Raw genomic sequence first — 8,982 nt, 5'->3', positions numbered from 1 at the left:
CTGAAGGTGAAGCTTGTGTGGGGTTCACTGAGAAGGTCACCAGAGGTATGCAGGCATTGCTGTGGCGTTGACTGGGGTGGAGTTTCAACTACACTGTTGGAAATGTCTTGTCACCAGCAGAGGTCTGCTGTTGCATGTCCTCAAGTTGATTCCAACTCATAGCAACCCTACAGGGCAGAGATGGACTGACCTCAGGGTTTCCTCTAAAATGTACTGCCACGGAGTCCATTCTAATGCATAGCGACACTGTGGGGCAGAGTAGAACGATACCACGGGTTTCCAAAACGGTAACCCTGTACAGGATAGAAAGCTTGGTCCTTCTCCCGCAGGGTTTCCTGGGCTATCTTTAAGGGAGCAGCTGCCCAACTCCTCTCTTGAGGAGTTGCAAATGGGGTCAGGTTCGAACCACCAGCCTGCTGGTTAACCCCTGTGGCAGCAGGGCTCCTTCCGCAGAGGCATAAAGTCAACAAACGCTTCGGCGGATGTAGCGTGGGTGGGCAGAGGGGAGGGTATCTGGAAGCTGGCAACAGTGAAACATGGAAAATGTAGTCTGCCTCTTTATTACATGCCCCCTTCTCTGCTCAGAGTTGCATCTTTGTGATTTTTAAGAAAGTCTTCCAACAGATTTCTTTTACTTTCGGTTAGCCAGATGACATTTCTGTTGCTTGCGATCAAGAATCTTGGCATACCAATAGGGCCAACAATTTCAAAACAGCTATCACATGTCACTTCAGATTAGACAGACCTAAAAACCTTGAACACAGGAGCACAGTGGGTGCAATTCCGAGGCCATGAACCTACTTGCATAGATTGTCTTATTGACTAATTGTTTGTTCTGTCTCTCTGCAGGGATTATAGTTAAGTCTCAGAGGTCACAGTGTTTGCAAAGGTCATTTAGTTCAGTCTTGGCTGTAAATATGCTTCAGATGTACAGAATTCTAGGGCATGAAGAGGCCCCGAGATTACAAGGAAAAACACTAACTAAAACCTTACTGATGAGGAAATGACTGCCAAGATCAAAGTGCTTTTTCTAGTCCTATGAGGAGTTAGTGGAGAATTCGAACTCAGGGCACTCAGACGGGTGAAGGGATCCTTTTATCTTACATAGGTGGTAGTTTCACAGAATTCAATGCAATAGAAATGTTCTTGTCTTGGTCGTAGAGAGAACGGCACTGTTCTTCAATCACAGTGGAGGAAGACTTCCTCAGAGGTCAAGTCCAAGTGTCTAGAGGCTGCCTGACTCGCTGTTTGGGGAAATGTGCTGAACAAGCCAAGGTTATAGGCTTGAGTCTGGAATCAGCTGTGATTTTGGCTATAGTTTCATAGCACAGATGCTGGCCGGCCATGCTGGGAAACCACTCCTCGCACTTGAGCAAAATGCTGTGACTGGCCCAGTGATACCCAGTGTGGAGGTTCTCAAGACCCGGTCAGTTGCATGCTGCCTTGCAGGACTGAGCTAAGTCAATGTCACCAACACACATACAAAACATGTAAGATGAGGGATATACTCTAATTAAAAACCTTATTCTCACAAACCAAGTGGATTAGACAGAACACAGTTAAGAATAAACAAAATAAGCATATTCTTCAGAAACACCTTTCTTCTTAGGTAAATGCCAGATCTTTCTTTACATGAGAACTCCCTTATTCCACCTCTGCTCCTTGCCCCGGATCCATGCCTGTCCCTTACAGGGAGAAAGAAACTTCTCAGAAACATCCCATTGTTGAGGCCCGACAGTTGCCAATGGGCTCTCCGAGATGTGCTTCCAGTTGGATAAATTTGGAGAAAACCAAGAGCATCCAATGGATGCATGGAACAGGATTTAACGCGATTCCAAACAAACAGAGCCACCTGCCACCGCCCGACAAACGAAGAACTGGCTGGTGCGGGAGCGGGGCTGTGAAGAACAAGAATGACGTCTACAAAGAGGAAGAAGAGCCCGGGAAAACCCCATTCTTGCGGGTCGTTTGTAAGCAAGGAGAGGGCTGCTGGGCACGCTCTGGGTGCCCTGTAAAGGCAGGATTGGCTGAACGCGAGTGTTAGGGCAGGAAAGAAATCGTTAGAGCCCAATTGCGGAGCACAGTGATGACAGGCTAGGTGGTGGTGTTGTCTTGACTCTATAGGCAGTGGTAAGTATTCAAAGCTTTTTGAGCAGGGAAGAAATGACAATCCAAGCAGTATTTAGGGAAGAGAATCAGCTGGCTGTGTGCAGGCTGCCCTGGAGAGATGGGAGGACGTGACGCCATCCATCACGTGAGTTTAGTAGAGTCATGAGGACCGGAAGTGGAGGCTCGGTGATCTTAGATCTCCCTCCCTGAGGGGTCGTGAACAGAGAAGGGGAATCTGCTCTTCCCTGTTGGGAAGCTGCTCAGTGTCCCGAACAAGTCTCTGAAGACATGACTGCGTCTGGGGTCCAGGTATTAAGGGCCACTCTTGGGTTCAATGAGGCTGGCCCTCTGGACACAGAGAGGAGTCAGCCAGTCTCACCAGGAGCCCGCACATGACACCCTCCACCCCCCACCTCACCACAGCCTGCCCCCAGAGTCCTGGACAATGGCATGGGCTTGATGAATCTTTTTGCTTCTTGAGATTGTTGTATTTTATTATTTATTTTATCCTGACTTATTTTAAATGGTTTTATTGTGAGTTAAGTGGGAGACCATTTATGTTTCAGATCAACTCTACATTCAACAGTTCAAATCCCTCACCAATACCTCTCTGCCCCACCCCTCCCCCCAGTACTCTACCCCTTTCTCCTCCCCTGATTTCCTTTCTCCCTCTTAGGGACCTCCGTTCTCCCTTTCAGCAAGCCAAGCAACCTTCTAGTCTACTGCTTCCCATTGCTGAATATCTGTTAGACCAGAGGTGAGAACAGAGCCGCATGTGGTCAGGAAGGCAGCGAAGCATCCCCCAGGCGCCATCATCTGCCTTGTTCCATATCCTTAGCCAGATATGATCTGAGACCCACAATAGTTTGTCTTCCTCGCAGTAGAGTGGACTGGTGGTCCTTGAACATCTGGTCACATTGAACCTTGGATCCCTAACCTGCTTTTTACCTTCAAGATGAGAAGCTGAATGCACCCCTTCCTCAGCCTTCAGGACCTGCCTCAAGCTCATCACCCATCTCACACAGAGGGCTGGGGCTGGGAGGGAAGGGGTGGGTGTCAGAGACATGCACACGCTACTGTCATGTCTTTACACAGGACTCCACAGAAAGTAAGAAACCGTGTCATCTCTAGTTCATATTCATTAGGGACTACTGGTAAGACTTCTTTGCCTGAAGTAAATCATCTACTAAATGAAACTAGTCATATAAATAATATTGTAAAGGATGATCCTATTCGTTCAGTTCATGTAAGTGCAAGACCCCCACACTCTGCCATCCCCAAACTCTGTAGGAAGACACTCACAGACTCTGCCTTCTTACCACCACATTTTGAATAAGCATTTTTATAGCTTTTGATACCTCCTACAGCCAGTACATTTATATGTGGCAATGAAATTTTCCTCGTTACAGACATTTGCTGGGCTATCAGCACAAAAACAGGCAAGAGCAAACCTTCAAGGACAAAAAGAGTAAGAGAAAGAAAATGCAAACACATTCATGATATAGAAGTACAATTATAACCAGCGTCCACTGATGACTCTGGAAACAGAGCAAGTCAATCCGGGGGTGCTGGATCCCAGACTCCAGAGCAGGAGTCAAAAGGGCGGGAAACCTCGGAGGACAAAGGGCTCCCTTTGTCTTGAAGACACAGCCCCTGCTTAGCTCAGCATCAGCGTCATCTTTGCCCCCCCCTTTTTAAATCATTTTATTAGGGGCACATACAACACTTATCATAATCCATACATCCATTAATTGTGTAAAGCACATTTGCACATTCACTGCCCTCATCATTCTCAAAACATTTGCTCTCCACGTAAGCCCCTGGCATCAGCTCCTCATTTTTCCCCTCCCTCCCCACTTCCCCGTCCCTCATAAACCCTTGATAATTTATAAATTATTATTTTGTCATATCTTACACTGTCCGACGTCTCCCTTCACCCACTTTTCTGTTGTCCATCCCCAAGGGAGGAGGAGGTTATATGTAGATCTTTGTAATCGGTTCCCCTTCTCAACCCTACCCTCCCTCCACCCTCCCAGCATCGCCACCCTCACCACTGGTGCTGAAGGGATCATCCGCCCTGGATTCCCTGTGCTTCCAGATCCTTTCTGTACCAGTGTCCATCCTCTGGTCTAGCCAGATTTGTAAAGTAGAATTGGGATCATGATAGTGGCCGGGGGAGGAAGCATTCAGGAACTAGAGAAAAGTTGTATGTTTCATCGTTGCTACACTGCACCATGACTGGCTCGTCTCCTCCCCACACTTCTGTAAGGGGATGTCCAGTTGCCTACAGATGGGCTTTGGGTCTCCACGCCGCACTCCCCCTCATTCACAATGATATGATTTTTCTTTCTGATGATGCCTGATATCTGATCCCTTCAACACCTTGTGATCACACAGGCTGGTGTGCTTCTTCCATGTGGGTTTTGTTGCTTCTGAGTTGGATGTCTGCTTGTTTACCTCCAAGCCTTTAAGACCCCAGACGCTATAACTTTTGATAGTTGGGCACCTTCAGCTTTCTTCACCACATTTGCTTATGCACCCACTTTGTCTTCAGGGATCGTGTTGGGAAGGTGAGCTTCATGGAATGCCAGTTTAATAGAAGAAAGTATTCTTGCATTGAGGGAGTATTTGAGTGGAGGCCCAATGTCGATCTGCTACCTTAATACTGAACCTATGCATATATGCACATAGATCTATTTTCACATCCTCATATATAAATATATTTACATATGTACATGCCTTTATTTAGACCTCTATATATGCCCTTTACCTCCTAGCTCTTTCTTCTATTTCCTTTTACCTTCCTTGTGTCCCACTATCATGTTCAGCCTTCATTTGGGTAATTCCTCTCGGTTACATTATACTTGGTCATGCCCTACCAGGCCTTCTACACCCTCCTCACCACCGATTTGGAGGAATTGTCTGCTTACTAAAAATCCTTCCCTTAATCCACCATTGAAAAGTCCAAAGGCTTAGTCACGAAGCACATGGATAGCAGGTGCATGGCGTCAGGGGGTATCACTGCTTTCTCCAGCTTTGCTGGAATGTTCAAGAGGCTGGTTTCATTTCATTAAAAAACCCATCCTCCAGCAAAGAAGGCAGGTCAGTTGGGATGCTGATTACCAGCGGAATCTCATAGAGAATATTAAGACAAGTAACGAGTCAGGGCTTTGCAACTACCACACCTAGGGCTGTACTGAAACACAGGGGACTCCGTATTGAAACACAGGGAACTCCGTATTGAAACACAGGGGACTCTGGGCCTTTCTCCAATGGTGCTGGGTTCTCCGATGGTGCCCTGGGAACAACCCTATGATGTTCTGAAGTCCAAGTCCGACCTGAGGAACCGAGTGTGAGATCTGGGGGATTCTTTCCTGGTGGCATTGTCAGAGTGTTTTAGACACATGTTAAGAAAGAACTGTGCTGGGTCATGTGTTATGGGACGTAACTATTACATTGTAGGGCAGTGGATTGCACACTGTGTTCCAGAGCCAGTGGGGTGGAGAGTGAAGGGGGACGTCATCTAGACAGGGCAACACACCCTGTCCTTCCTCAACTAGGGCCGTTCCATAAAGAACTCAGGCAACCTCAGGGCCCTCCCAGCTTGAATTGTCAGAGGTGGGTGGACCTCCAATTCCACAACTTCCGGCATTTCCTTCAGATCCTTGAATGACTTTCACAATCAACCCCAAACACAAACTCAAACTCACTGCCATTGAGTTGACTCCAATTCTAAGCAGCCCCGTAGGACTGGGTAGAATTGCTCCTGCGGATTTTTGAGACTGTAACTCTTTAAGGGAGAAGAAATCTTCATCTTCCTTCCTTGGAGCTGCTGGTGGTTTTGAACTGACTGACCTTGGGTTAAGATCCCACATGTAACCTTCTATACCACCATACAAAATCTTATCTGAAGACAAGGCACTAAGCTACTTCCCTGATTTTCAAGGAAAGAGAAAAAACGGAACCAAGCACCCTAGCCACGAGCAGCACATGTGAACCCAGACGAACCAAGAACTGGACATCACAAGGAAGGCTGGCAGGATGCCCATGCTGCAAGAACTCCCAGACGTCTGCATCCGTCGTACCTGCTCTCTAGCAGATGCGAGTCTCCCTGGCGCTGGGGCTGCTCTTTTGTGGCCCTTCACTGCAGTAGAGGAAGATAATGTCCTTTCCTCCCAGTGGCTCCTCTCCCCTTTCTCTTCATTTCTCTCCCTGTTCTCCCTTCTTTCCTTTCTCCACCACATCCCGGTAAGCATTCTGTCTATGTTCTTCGAATTTCAACATCTAACTGAAGCCAGGCATTTTTCCTAACAATGATAGGTCTCTCTCTAACCAACTGTTAGTATAATCTGTTTGTTTGTTTTTTCATCTTGTCTCATGTGCATTATTGGCTCTTGCATATAATGTCAGCTGAAAAACACTGCTTTTGGAAACCTGATCCCTGGCTCAATCAAGTTGTGATGACAGTTTTGTACAGCAGCTGCAAGGTCAGCAGTTCTAACGCATCCCTCAGGAGGACGAAGAGGCTGGTGCTCCCGTAAGCATCTGCTGCTGTGGTTTTTAGGTACCATTGTCATTTCTGACCCATAGCTAGCTACCCTATACAACACAGAGTGAAACACTGCACCATCTTCATGATTGTTCCTGTGTTTGATTCCATTGTTGCAGCCATGGTGTCAAGTCATCTCGTTGAGGGTCTGGCTGCCCCTCCACATTACCAAGCATGATGTCCTTCTTCGGGGACTGATCTCTCCCGACAATACACCCGAAGTAAGTGAGATGAAGCCATGCCATCCTTGCCTCTAAGGAGTACTCTGGTCATATGTCTCCCCAAACAGATTTGCAGCCTCATAAATGCGGAGTCAGAATCAACTCAATGGTAGTGGGTTTGTTTTACAGTCACTGGGAGTTGGTGACACTCAGTAACTAGACCAAGTTCTTTATTTAGAAAGAGCAAGGTTTGTCCTGGGGGGAGAGAGGAGTCTGAGGGTGAGGTGGTGGCAGCTAAGGGTCACCACAGGAGTCAAACTTTTGTTCCCAAAACCTGAGACTCTTCGGACCTTTCCGTGTCTCCAGGCATGCCCTGCCCATTATTGCAAATTGCGCGATGTTCTGCTATTTCAAGTACAAGGTAAGAAAGCCTGTAGTACACTCAGGTGTCCCTGTTGAATGGAAATGCTAGTTTCTTCTTGATGTGAGGCCCCAGACCAGGACAGGTAAAACCAGGTCAATGCACAGGATAATCGGAGGACATGTGTGTGCATGTGGCATGTGTGTGGAGTCCAGGCTGGTGCAAGTAGTTTGAGTCCACTCAGAGCCGCCTCAGAAGAAAGGCCTGGTGATCGACTTCCCCACGTTAGCCATCGGAATTCTACGGAGCACAGTTCGACTCTCATAATCGTGGGGTGTCCGTGAGTCAGAATTGACATGGCAGTCACGACAGGTATGTGTGTATGTTTGTGCATTTATATGTTCCAGGTCAGTTATTCGAAACCACCAGCCATTCGGCAGAACAAAAGCACAAAACATTGAGGTTGCTGGACGCTGTTCTACTGAGACTGTCCTTAGGAGTGGAGCCCTGGTGGCACCGGGGTTACGAGTTGGGCTGAGAACTGCAAGATCAGCTGTTTGAAACCACCAGTGGTGCCACAGGAAAGGACAGGGCTTTCTACTCACTGTAAAATGCAATAGTCTTGAAAAGCCACACAGGACTCTTCTGTCCCACCCTAGCGGGACACAGTGGGTCGTCACTGGCCTGATGGCAGGAAGTTTTGTGAAAATCTTCATGGAAGCAGACTGCCGGTTAACCCCCCTCCCCCTGTGGGGCTTAACCATTGAACCGCCAGGACTCTGCATATAGGTCGCAGCTGAGGTAAATGAATGCAGCTCCTGGGTGGGCGTGCCCCTCAGTCACTCTGCGCGCTTCACATCTGCGTTCTGCTACCTGACCGTGGTGTGACCTTGAGTACCTCCTCTGAACGCTTTGCCTTTTCCACCTGAAATTTGCCCTGCTGGCATCCCACGGGATACTCAGAGAGACATTGCCCATGGAGAGGTTAGCTAGAGCCTGGCACCTTGCAGAGCTCAATTTCAGTGTTGCCCCGAGAGTCGGACAGAATCATTCACCAGTGGCTGCCAGCAGCACCTCCCACACTCTCTACCTGTGAGTTTCAACGACAGGCAGCAATAAGCCAAAGCCCTCTGCCATGGAGTTAATTCCGACTTGAGGCGACATTATATGGGGCTTGGGGGCTGTAAATCTGTACCAGAGCCTATAGCCTCAACTTCCCCACATGAGGCAGCCGGTAGATTTGAACTGCCAACCTAGAGGTTAGCAGTCCTACGCTTCTCCGAGGCACCAGCAGGACTCCTGACACACAGAGGTGGAGGCATGGAAAGAACATGAAATGGCTGAAAGCATTAATTTGCTTCCCTGAGGATGTAACTTTTGACTGCGTAGAACTTCCCACCCAAAGCTTCCCACCCAGAGGCTCCTCAGTTGGCTGTGCCCCGAGGTAGCCTGCTGGGCTTGTCAAGCTAATGGCCTGCATTTCACACCGGGGATAAGATGCCTTTGTTAGCCTGCTCTACCTTTGACATTTCTGCCATTCAGGCATGTTCGCCTCTGGATACCCTAAGCCTGGCTTCAAATTACACGCTGTGGCAGTTACGTGGGAATAATGGGCTTTGTATTTTTTTTTTTTGTAATTATAATTAATTGTAATTATAATACATTGTATAATAAATTGTAATTTGTAATTATCTCTCAACCTGGCAGAAAGAAATGGCACTGTTTACAGATTAAAAAAAAAAAAAAGACTGGCCACACAGGATCAGCAGCAAAGGCCGCATTCGTTCCCCCACACTGTCCTT

The sequence above is a fragment of the Echinops telfairi genome, unplaced genomic scaffold (genome assembly GCF_000313985.2).
Source record: "Echinops telfairi isolate 266 unplaced genomic scaffold, ASM31398v2 ScPeMD7_9;HRSCAF=40, whole genome shotgun sequence".
NCBI classification, from domain to species: Eukaryota; Metazoa; Chordata; class Mammalia; order Afrosoricida; family Tenrecidae; genus Echinops; species Echinops telfairi.
This window is presented reverse-complemented; position numbering follows the sequence as displayed.